The 12,447-nt window shown below is 49.5% G+C and overlaps 1 protein-coding gene and 1 long non-coding RNA gene across 25 annotated transcripts in view; one reads left to right on the top strand and one right to left on the bottom strand.

Annotated features, from left to right (window-relative positions):
* The window catches only part of LOC140717693 (neurexin-2-like), a 1,248,008-nt gene that overhangs the window by 462,195 nt on the left and 773,366 nt on the right, over window positions 1-12,447 (top strand). The window lies entirely within an intron of this gene.
* LOC140717695 (uncharacterized) overlaps window positions 1-12,447 on the bottom strand; it is an 87,855-nt gene that overhangs the window by 73,107 nt on the left and 2,301 nt on the right. The window contains exon 2 of the long non-coding RNA XR_012096585.1: window positions 9,705-9,997. This is a non-coding gene — a long non-coding RNA (uncharacterized lncRNA). The remainder of the gene's footprint in view (window positions 1-9,704; window positions 9,998-12,447) is intronic.

Here is a 12,447-nt window from a genome sequence, read left to right as displayed (position 1 = left end):
TTTGTGTGTATTACTGTGTTTTCTTTCTGGGGCCTGAATGCTCTTGGTGAACGATCTGTGTAGGGTGCTGTTTGCGGACGTGATGACGTGTCGAACTATTACAGTAAACTGTTCAGTGTGAAAAATAATCTGTGACCTTGTTCAGCAGTATGAGCCATCGCAGGGGTTCGGAGAATGGGGCCAGACCGCTGGGAAAATCACTGAAGGCCAGGCCTGATGGTCGGCCGTCCAGTACCACAGGGTGGGGTTCATCCCTCTTGTACACAGGGCAAGGCCTGATGGTCCACGGCTTCACACAATCAAATGTGTGTGTCTGTGTCTGTGCATTCTTGTATGTCGGTCTGTGTATGTGTAAGTGGGTGCATACATGCATGTGTCAGGGCGTTTATGTGTGTGAGTGTGCGGGATGATCAACTCAGTGTTAAAGTGAAAGGTGTTGGTTTGTCAGTATTACAGTGTGGAGAGTATCAGTGTTACAGTGTAAGTGTGTGTGTGAGTATTACAGTGCGGAGTGTGTTAGTATTACAGTGCGGAGTGTGTCAGTGTTACAGTGTGGAGTGTGTTAGCATTACCGTGTGGAGTGCGTCAGTGATACCGTGTGGAGTGTGTCAGTGTTACAGTGTAGAGTGTGTCAGTATTACAGTGCTGAGTATGTCAGTGTTACAGTGTGGAGTGTGTCAGTGTTACAGTGTGGAGTGTGTCAGTGTTACAGTGTGGAGTGTGTTAGCATTACAGTGTGGAGTGTGTTAGCATTACCGTGTGGAGTGCGTCAGTGATACCGTGTGGAGTGTGTCAGTGTTACAGTGTGGAGTGTGTCAGTGATACAGTGCAGAGCGTGTCAGTGATACAGTGTCGAGTGTGTCAGTGTTACAGTGTGGAGTGTGTCATTGTTACAGTGCGGAGTGTGTCATTGTTACAGTGCCGAGTTTGTCAGTGATATAGTGTCGAGTGTGTCAGTGATACAGTGTTGAGTGTGTCAGTGTTACAGTGTTGAGTGTGTCATTGTTACAATGCGGAGTGTGTCAGTGTTACATTGTGGAGTGTGTCATTGTTACAGTGTCAAGTGTGTCAGTGATACAGTGTCGAGTGTCAGCGTTACAGTGTCAAGTGTCAGTGTTACAGAGTGGAGTGTGTCAATGTTACAGTGTCGAGTGTCAGCGTTACAGTGTGGAGTGTGTCAGTGATAGAGTGTAGAGTATCAGTATTACAGTGTGGAGTGTGTCAGTGATACAGTGTCGAGTGTCAGCATTACAGTGTGTCAGTGTTAGTGTGGAGTGTATCAGCGTAACAGTGAGGACTCTAGGGACGGTGTGATGGGACGGTGTGACGAGACACTGTCATGGGACGGTGTGATGGGACAGGATGGTGTTATGGGATACTGTGATGGGATGGTGTGACGGGATGATGTGATTTGGTGTGATGGGATGGTATACTCGATGTGGATACACTGATGTGCAGACAAATTTAAATGCTGTGAGGAGAAGTTATTCTGAGGACTGAACTGGACTGTCTCCAATGTTTGCAGTGAGGAGAGTAATTGACGTGTCAGTTTGTGGCTTTGCTTGGTCTGTTGCTGAAGGACGTTCAACGTTCTGGCGTGACAGGAGGCACGCTGCCAATATTTGGTTTTTGAAGGCTTTGTCACGTGTCAGATTGTTTTAGTAGGGTGAAGATCAGTCTGTCTCCTGTAGACTCAAACTGCCATCCATCATAGCACTTTGTGTTACTGCACACTATTCTCCGAGGCCGTTGTTTTTGAGTTCTCCAGTTTGGTTACCTTCCCTGATCTTTGCATTTCTCTGTAGCAGTTTGGAGTTTGTATTTTCAACAACCTGATGTCACTTTCTTTCATGGCTTTATCTTCAGTGTCCGTCCGAGACCTTGGCTGTCAGCCTGTCCTGACTATAACTGTTTCCTGTCCTGTGTCACTGTGCCCACCAGCCCTGGTCACTGTAGTGTCTGTCCTGTGCGAGACCTCGGCTGTCAGCCTGTCCTGATTCTGACAGTTTCTTGCCTGCCACACCACTGTCACTGTTTCTCCTTCAGCTAATTCACTGTTCCTGTCTTCTCCATCCCTCAGAAATGCTGAAACTCAGCGGTGATCTCTCTCCAATAACTCACATCGTCTGCTGAATTTGTATCCTCCATGAGGGGATTGGGTGAGCCACCCCTTGGCCCACTGCAGTCTGTGTGGGGAAGGTGCTCCCAAGGGTCTGTTGGGGAGGGAGCTCCGAGATTTCGACCCAGTGACGGTGAAGGAATGGCAATAGATTTCCAAGCTGGGATGGTGTGCAACTGGGAGGGGAGCTTGAGGGCCATGGTGTTCTTCTGCACCTGAAGCCCTTGTCCTCCTTGCACATACATAGGACACACGCACAGACAGACACACACACACACAGAAACACACACACACACACACACACATATACACACATAAACACACGCACAGGCATACACAGGTCACGTACACACACACACACAAACACACACGCACAGACATACACATACACATAAACACATACACACAAACACCCAGACACACACAGATTCAGATGCATTCCCAGAGAGAGAGAGAGAGAGAGAGAGAGAGAGAGAGAGAGAGAGAGAGAGACATACACAGAGGCAGAGGTCAGGATCAAACGTGCGGCTCTGGGACTGTGAGGCAGCAATATGTCAATGTTGTCAGAATTTGAGGAGCAGAGTTATAGGGAGATGTTGGCCAGGCTAGGATGTTACTCGTTGCAGTGTAAGAGACTGAGGGGTGACCTTATACAGGTGTGTAGAACTATGAGGGACACAGATAGGGTGTAGGAGACTGAGGGGTGACCTTATAGAGGTGTTCAGAACCATGAGGGACACAGATAGGGTGTAGGAGACTGAGGGGTGACCTTATAGAGGTGTGTAGAACCTTGAGGGACATAGATAGGGTGTAGAAGACTGCGGGGTGACCTTATAGAGGTGTTCAGAACTATGAGGGACACAGATAGAGTGTAGGAGACTGAGGGGTGACCTTATAGAGGTGGATAGAACCATGAGGGACATAGATAGGGTGTAGGAGACTGCGGGGTGACCTTATAGAGGTGTTCAGAACCATGAGGGACACAGATAGGGTGTAGGAGACTGAAGGGTGACCTTATAGAGGTGTAGAGAACCATGAGGGATACAGATAGGGTGTAGGAGACTGAGGGTTGACCTTATAGAGGTGTGTAGAACCATGAGGGACACAGATAGGGTGTAGGAGACTGAGGGGTGACCTTATAGAGGTGTATAGAACCATGAGGGATACAGATAGGGTGAATGCACTCAGTTTTTTCTCCAGAGTTGGGGAATCAGGAATCAGAGGGCACAGGTTTAAGGTGAGAGGGGAGAGATTTAATAGGGACCTGAGGGGCAACTTCTTCACCCAGAGGGTGGTCCATATATGGAACGAGCTGCCAGTGGGAGTGGTTGAGGCAGGTACATTAACAACATTTGAAAGACCTTGGACAGGTACATGGACAGGAAAGGTTTAGAGAGATATGAGGTAAACGCTGGGCAAATGGGACTGGCGTAGATGGGTGTCTGGGTTAGCACAGACCAGTTGGGATGAAGGGCCTGGCCCCTTACTGTACAGCTCTGTGACACTACCTGGCATGGTGCTGCTCCACTCCTTCCTCCCGTTGAGACTCTGTTTCATTCGGTCATCGAAGAGACTCAGTCCCACAGTCTCAGCGAGGTGGGTGTGAGGCATCGAGACACAGCGTGGGACGTGTCCATTCCACCCTGGACAATATTCTCCCCCCACCCCAAAACAGGCAGTGTGTCTGGCTGTCAGTGTCTGTGTGAGTGCCGTTGGGAGACGGTGGTGTTGATCACGGCTGAGGTGATATGTCACGAAGACAGATGATTTTCGCAGCCCCTTCGCTGGGCGCTGAGGTTATCCGCCATAGAGATCAATACCTTTCAGCACAAGGCCATTTCAGCGGCCCACAGCGCCATCAGTCAACTTCACATTGCATTTAAAATCAATATCGCAATCAGGATCTGCTCCCTACTTGTGAGAGCCACTTGCAGATTATTACCCAAAACTCTGCTTCAAATGCCAAGGTCTCTGGTCAGCTTGGCTGTGGACACGTGTGTCAGTGACCGATCCCTTCACCCTCCTGCTCCCAGTGACCTCACACAGGGCCTGTCCGTTACCGAGGCAGAGTAGGTTTATTATCAAAGTCACCATACACTACCCTGAGATTCATTTTCTTGCAAGCATTGACAGTAGAGCAAAGAAACACAATAGAATCAAAGAAGAACTACATATAAACAGCCAATGTGGAAAAGAAGACAAACTGAGCACAAATATTAGATATAATGAGGGTCTCTGTTGGTCGGGGTTGACCGTGGGTACTGTGTCCCAGCTGTCCACGTCGATACACAAGCCAGGGCAGTACAATGTGGAGAGCAAGCTGTGGCCCAGTCTGTAGACTCCCCCTCTCCACGCAGCTGAAGAATCCAAATGAACGGCAGAGGCCGATGCAGTTTGGCACCCGTAGCATCACAGCAGTTGCTAGGTCGTGTTGAACTCAGCGTAGGACTGCCTCAGAACTTCTACACTATTCTTGGTTGGTGTGGCTGTAATGAAACCCAATTTCCCTCGGGATCAATAAAGTATGTCTGTCTGTCTGGGACTCCAGCTGTGCATTTTTCCCTCAGGGTTTACTCCCCAAGTGGGTATAGCTGCAAGGCAGCCGAAGTTTCCTTCTCTTAGATGAGCTGCCGACCATGGCCGATAAGTCCCATCTGCCCGAGCGACTGGTTCTAAGGCACTGGTAACCTGCCTTTGCCCCTTCTCCTGACGGTAGAAACGATTCCACTGGGCTTAGTAGCTAACCACACGTGAAGGCCAGGAGCTGAACTTGGGTGTCAGATGCTGTTTCAGACACCCGCTCCCTGAAAGCAGTAAATAAAGTAGATCAAGTGGTCAGTGAAGGTCCACGGCACGCTTCATCATTGGTCAGGGCTCTGAGTGGCGAGGTGGAGATGCATCTCTGCCGAGGGAGGTGCGAGGCTCTGCTTCCCTCCACCAGGGGCAAGGTGACAATAGTCAATAGGTGCAGGAGTAGGCCATTCGCTGTGATCATGGCTGATCATACACAATCAGTACCCCTTTCCTGCCCTCTCCCCATATCCCATATACCTGCATGCTTGTTTTCATTGACTGATGTGTAGCACCTTCATGGTCAGGGAAAGCCATAGGAGCCGGTGGTGGACAGTCGTATGAGCAGCTGGTGGATATCACAAATCCTGTTTATGTGACCACTGACGCCAGGCAGACAATCTCTGAAGAGTATGGATAATGGCCGGGGGTGACCCGTCTGGTAAAGACACGGCCCAGAAGGAGGCAATGGCAAAGCACTTCTGTAGAAAAAACTACCAAGAGTTGGTCATAGACCCTGATGACCCACGTCAAACAACATGGCACATAATGAATGAATGAACTGCGTGCAAGACTAAGGGAACAGTGTTGTAGTTGTATAAAGCTCTGGTCAGGCTACATGGGATGTTGTGCACAGTTCTGCTCTCCCTGTTACAGGAAGGGTGTAGGGCTTTGGAGAGGGTGCAGAGGAGGTTCACCAGGACGATGCCTGGTTTAGAGAGGACAAACTCGGGTTGCTTTCTCTGGGGCGGTGGAGGCTAAGGGGAGAGCTGATAGAGGTTTCTGAGATTATGGAAGCACAGACAGAGTAGACCTTGAACCCCTCTGGTAGATGACATCTCAACACTCTGACAAGGTAGTCTTGTCTCAGGGTGGAAATATCACATTCTAGAGGGATCTAAGGTGAGAGAGGATAAGTTCAAAGGAGAGTGGTGGGTGTGTGGAATGATCTGCCAGGGGTGGTGGTGGAGGCAGATACTATAGAGGTGTTTAAGAGACTGTTGCACAGACACACGGACGTGTAGGGAATGCTGGGAGATGGACCATGTGCAGGCAGAAGTGATTTGGTTCAATTTGGTGTTTTGTTCAGCGCAGACATGATGAGTTGAAGGGTCTGGTCCTGTGCTCAACAGTTCTGTGTCCTTTACTCTGATGCCAGGTGGGGTTGGTATGGCTGGGCAAACGGTCAGCGTGTGCGTGTATGCATGTGAGTGTGTGTGTGAGTGTGAGAGTGTGTGTCTGTGTGTGTAAGTGTGAGTATGTCTGTGTGTGAGTGTCAGTGTGAGAGTGTGTGTATGAGTGTGTCTGTGTCTCTGTGAGGGTGAGTGTGTGTGTGTGTGTCTGTGTGCATTTATGTGTGTGAGGTGTGAGTGAGTGTGTGTGTGTGTGTGTGTGAGAGTGAGTGGTGTGTATGTATCTGTGTGTGTGTGTGTGTGTGTGTGTGTGTGTGTGTGTGTGTGTGTGTGTGTCCGTGTGAGAGTGAGTGTGAGAACGTGTGTATGTCTGTGTGTGAGAGAGATGGTCTGAATGGAGAGCTTCGGTTGCACCAGTCTGTGCCATTGTACATCTGATGAGACCAGCGTCTGTACCTGAGGAATAGTCTCCTGAATTGTGAGATGGGTTAGGTGGTTTCCTGGACTGGGGGAATAGTTAAGGAGTGTTAGGTTGGATGTGGTGGGCATTGGAAAACTGAGGGGTTGGTGGGATAAGACCAAGAGATATAGGAGCAGAATCAGAAACCATTGAATCTGCTCTGCCATTTCATCATGGCTGATTCAATTTCCCTCTCAGCTCCAGTCTCCTACTTTCTACCCGTATCCCTTTATGCCCTGGCTAACCAAGAATCTATCAACCTCTGCCTTAAATACACATAAAGACTTGGCCTCCACAGCTGCCTGTGGCAACAAACTCCACAGATTCAGCACTCTCTATCTAAACAAATTCCGCCTCATCTCTGTTCTAAATGGCTGACTTTGTATTCTGAGGTTGTGCCCTCTAGACTTTGACTCCCCCAAAATAGGAAGCATCCTCTACAAGTCGACCCATTGAGTCCTAAGGGATAGGATGTGGTGGAGGGGCTGGAAGGTGTCAGCCGTCTGAACGTACTGCTGGAGAAATCCCTTCGAGCAGAGGTTTGGGAATCTGTGGGACACTCTGTCCCGGGGCTGTTGGTGTTCGGTCACTGGATAGTTAGGTTGGATGTTTAGGAGCTCCGGTTACTTGGTGGGAAGGTGGGCAGGAGGAAGCCGACCCAGAGGCCGGTATGCCTTCTGAATGGTTTGCAGTTGATGTAGGCTTGCTGTTGGATGGGAGCCGGTCTCCTTTTTGCAGTCTCCTCAGCCACGTCGCATCAGAATGCACCACATGTCCTGATCCTCTCCTGTAAACAGCTTACCTTTTATCCAGGCTGCCTCACAGCAGCAGGGACTCTCGCCGTGCTCGCAGGGCAGCGGGTAAGGACAGCAGCGCAAGGCGGTGGGATGGGGGCTCGCTCGGAGCCGGGCTCTCCAGGGCTGTGTGGCGGGGGGTGGGGAGTCAGTGTGAGGAGTGGTCTGCTTCCTGTGGGTTGTCTTGGTGACAGTGGGAGGTGGGGGCTGTGTGTTCACTCTGAGAATCACAGTGAGCCAGTCCATGCCTGAGTAACAGCAGTCAGTGTTCAGGATCACTGAATTAAAGCCACCTTCTGGTTCTGTAGGGTCCAGAGGGTGTCCTGCATAAGGACATGTGTGTGTGGCTGCATACAGAGTAACTGTGTGTGTGTGTGTGTGTGTGTGTGTGTGTGTGTGTGTGTGTGTGTGTGTGTGTGTGTGTGTGTGTGTGTGTGTGTGTGTGCGCGCGCGCGCTCCTGATATAACTCTGTGTACAGGTATGTGTGTATGTTTGTGTGAATCTATTTCTGAGTCTGCATCTGTGGACGTGTGTGGTATGTGTCTACATTCAAAGTACATATGAGTGTGTCTGTGCCCAGTGGCCATGGAGTGTATGTTCATGGTCTTCTGCTGCTGTAGCCCGTCCACTTCAATGTTTGACATGTTGTGCATTCAGAGATGCTCTTCTGCACACCACTGTTGTAACATGTGGTTATTTGAATTACTGTTGCCTTCCTGTCAGCTTGAACCAGTCTGGCCATTCTCCTCTGCCCTCTCTCATTAACGAGGCATTTTCACCCATAGAACTCACTGGATGTTTTTTGTTTTTCACACCATTTTCTGTAAACTCTAGAGACTGTTGTGTTTGAAAATCCCAGGAGATCAGCAGTTTCTGAGATACTCAAACCACCCCATTTGACACCAACAATCATTCCATAGTCAAAGTCACTTAGATCACATTTCTTCCCCGTTCTGATGTTTGATCTGAACAGTAAGTGAACCTCTTGACTGTGTCTACATGCTTTTATACATGATTGGCTGATGAGATACTTGCATTGACGAACAGGTGTACCTAATACACCTATTTTTTTTACACTACCTTACTCTCCCTTTTCTATCTTCTATTTATGATTTATAATTTAATTTTTTATTATATTTACTATCAATTTGTACTCCAGGGAGTACGAAGCGCAGAATCAAATATTGCTGTGATGACTGTACGCTCTAGTATCAATTGTTTGGCAACAATAAAGTAATAAAGTGGTGTGTGTGTGTGTGTGTGTGTGTGTGTGTGTGTGTGTGTGTGTGTGTGTGTGTGTGTGTGTGTGTGTGTGTGTGTGTGTGTGTGTGTGTGTGTGTGTGTGTGTGTGTGTGTGTGTGTGTGTGTGTGTGTGTGTGTGTGTAGAGTGTGTTTCTGTTCGCTGTCTGCACTGAGACCCATATCTCCACACAGTGATTCAGATCATTGAGCGCTGCCATCCCCTGTCTATCGGCCACGTGGGCAGATTGGACAACACCACCCCCTCACAGTGAAGCTGCTCCCAGACTCTCACTCTGGGTCCCGGGGACACATCACCGACCAGACCCCGGGGGGATGGTGGTCAGTAGGTCGGGGAAGGAACAGGGCTGAAGGCCCCTGTGATGGTTTCGTGCTGGCTCTGAAGGTCACGAGCATGGTTTGAGTTTTCCTCATTGAAGGTTGAACCATCCTTCCTCCACAGGACTCTGGGCTGTTTGCTGTGTTAAACACTAACCACACTTCCTTCCCCAGGTCTGATGCTGGCTCCAGTGGGGACTTCTCTGTCGATTGTGACTATTACCTCTCTGGTTGGGGCACTCAGTCTAACCGGCCTTGAGTGCTTGGTTTAGATCAACGATTTGCATTCCCCTGCCACTCTCCCGTGAGTCCCAGAGTCTAGCCCCTGCTGTGAGGTTTCTGTAGTGCGCCAGGAAACACCGGTGTTCCCCTCGGGGAGATGAAACCATCAAGGCTGGACATTAGGACTGCTTCAAGATTATGAACTTTGGCTTTTCCCCCATCCCCCATCTTGGTAATGGGAATCAAACTACCAGAGAGCCCTGGCACGTCTCCCACCCCTTTCCCCTCGTCTGGCCGATGAACAGGTCGGCAAATAGGCCCGAGGCTTTGTTCATAGTGACACCCATTCACTCAAGCAGGGGGTAATGTTCTCTGTGGCCAGCCTGAATTCACAGGGAGGTCACTCAGGCTCGGTAAGGGGGTTTCCAGTGAAGCGGGCCCTCCGAACAAGCAGCACACCAAAACAGGATGCTGGACGAACTCAGAGTCTATGGAGTCGGTGGACAGCTGACACTGACAATCAGAATGTAGCACAGGAACAGGCCCTTCACCCCACGGTCTTGTGCTGAACCAATTAAATTAGTAATCAGATGGACAGTCAACCTACCTCTTCTGCCTACACGATGTCCATATCCCTCCATTTTCCTCACATTCCCGTGCCTCATCGAAGTCCCAAAGTCCACCTCAGGCAGCACGTTCCGGGCACCCATCACTCTCTGTCTGAAAGATTTGCCCCTCACACCTCCTTTGAAATTACCCTCTGTCGCCTTAAATAAACTTGTCGGCCAGAGGTAACGTGGTATCCACACCGGTCTTCGAGGCAAGTGATCCCCTGTTCGAATCCAGCCGGCTCCTTGCACACTTTCCATCTGTGCTGGGCTGAGTGATGAACTTGGCCTCCTAAAAAACAGACCAAAATGTTAAAGAAACGGTGAGGCTGCCGCCCAATGCACCACGAGGCACGGAAAGGAACAACAAACAACGTTAAATGAGTCAGACATTTCAGCCCTAGAAAAGGTAACAATCCATGCCTCATAATCTTATAAACCTCCGCCAAGTTGGCCCGCTGAGTTCCTCCAGCTGATTTTGGGGTGCTGATTCCAGATCTCTGCATCCTGTTGCTCCAAGAAAGGTCTCCCAGGGGTGGGGAGGTGGGTGATCAGGGGATGGCTGATGTCAGTGGCAACTCCTCCAACCCCTTCGCCCCGTGGGGTAGGTGAAGGAGTTCAGGAGTACCACCCACAGATGCTCCCAGCCCACAGAATGGGGTTGAGAAGGATCATAAATCAGCCATTATAGAATCAATGGGCCAAATGGCCTAATTCTGCCCCTATCTCTTATGGTCTTGAATGAGATCCCCTCAGGGTTAGTCTGGACTTGTTGAGGCCAAGTTATTTGGTAGATTTAAAACAGAGGGTAATAAGCACATAATTTGTAAAGGTGTCAGAGGTTATGGGGAGAAGACGGGAAAATGGGGTCAAGTGGGAAAATGAATTAGACATTATCGAATAGTGGAGGGATCTCGATGGGACAAATGGCTTAATTCTGCCCCTATCTCTATGGTCTTATCCACCTGCTCTGCTGCAGAGCTCCTGCGTTTGGATCACTCTATACGTGGTTCCTCCCCTTTGAACTCACTGCTGTGGGTGCTTGAACTGAGAGTGCCAGACAGCACACCCGCCATTGTATGTGTGTTTGTGGGTGCCGTGCTCTCATCCACACCCCACCGAGGTTGCAGTCCATCGAGAAGCAAGGTGGACGTGAGACAATGAGGGGGTGTGTGGATCTCTGCCTGAGACCAGCTGGTCTGGTGAAAATGCCCAGCCAGTCATTCCCTCGTCCCCTGTCCTCACGTGAATCCATGAAGACAAGCGTTGCAGAAGGCCACTTGGCCTTTCAAACCTGCCCCATGACTCAATCTCATGATGGGCAATCAACGCTGACCTCAGCTCCTGTACCAGTTCCTCAGGGCCCTCAGCTCCTTGATCTCTCAAACATTCCTCCACCATCTTCCGGGATGGGTGAGGATCCCACAAAGGATTCCTGGACTCCAAGAGTCAAGTCACAAGGTGAAGGGGTTCTCCCAGCAGGTTTTCCATCTCTAATTTCCCCACATCTTCTTCCAGACTCTCTGGTCTTCTAGTGAGCAGTAATCTTCCACCCCCAGGTTTAAAAATGACCTACTGATCGGGCATTAATGGCCATTTGTGTGAAGAGTTGCGAGTCCCTCCCACTCTCTGCATGGAGAAGTGTTTCCCAACGATGCACAGAAACTCAGCTTCGAATTCACACACCCCCAAGCCGTGGGAAGACTCAGTCTCTGTCTGTTCTCTTAGCTCCCCTCAGTATCCCAGGAACTTCAACCAGATCATTCCTTGCCCTTCAAACTTGTAGAATCATAGATGAGAACAGTACAGAAATAGGCCTTTCAGCCCATCTACTCCCTGCCAAACCATTTAAACAGCCTACTCCCATCAGCCTGCACTAGGACCATAGCCCTCCATACCCCTGTCCAAACTTCTCTTAAACGTTGAAATTGATCTCACATGCACCTCTTGCGCTGGCAGCTCATTCCACCCTCTCACAAACCTCAGGGTTGAGAAGCTTCTCCTGATGTTTCCCTTAAACTTTTCACCTTTCACCCTTAACCTCTGGTTGCAGTCCCACCCAACCTCAGTGGAAAAAGCCTGCTTGCATTTACCCAATCTATACCCCTCATAATGTACACTTCTATCAAATCTCACTGTCTTCTGGGTTACAAGCAATACAGCCCTAACCTCTTCAATCTTTCCTTATAACTCTGGTCCTCCAGAACTGGCAACATCCTTGTAAATTCTCTCTGTATTCTTTCAACTTATTTACATCTTTCCTCTTGGTAGGTGATCAAAACTGCACACAATAGTCCAAATTAGGCCTCACGAACATACAACATAGAAATATAGAAAACCTACAGCACAATACAGGCCCTTCGGCCCACAAAGCTGTGCTGAACATGGCCCTACCTTAGAACTACCTAGGCATTACCCATAGCTCTCTATTTTTCTGAGCTCCATGTAGCTATCCAGGAGTCTTTTAAAAGACCCTATCGTTTCCGCCTCTACCACTGCTGCCGGCAGCCCATTTCACGCATTCACCACTCTCTGCGTAAAAAACTTACCCCTGACACCTCCTCTGTACCTACTTCAAAGCACCTTAAAATTATGCCCTCTCGTGCTAGCCATTTCAGCCCTGGGGAAAGGCCTCTCATTCAATCAATGCCTCTCATTATCTTGTACACCTCTATCAGGTTACCTCTCATCCTCCATTGCTCCAAGGGGAAAAGGCCGAGTTCACTCAACCTAGGCAACATC

Source organism: Hemitrygon akajei, chromosome 28 (assembly GCF_048418815.1).
Source record: "Hemitrygon akajei chromosome 28, sHemAka1.3, whole genome shotgun sequence".
NCBI lineage: Eukaryota > Metazoa > Chordata > Chondrichthyes > Myliobatiformes > Dasyatidae > Hemitrygon > Hemitrygon akajei.
Note: the sequence above shows the minus strand (reverse complement) of the source record. Positions and strands in the feature narration are given on the sequence as shown.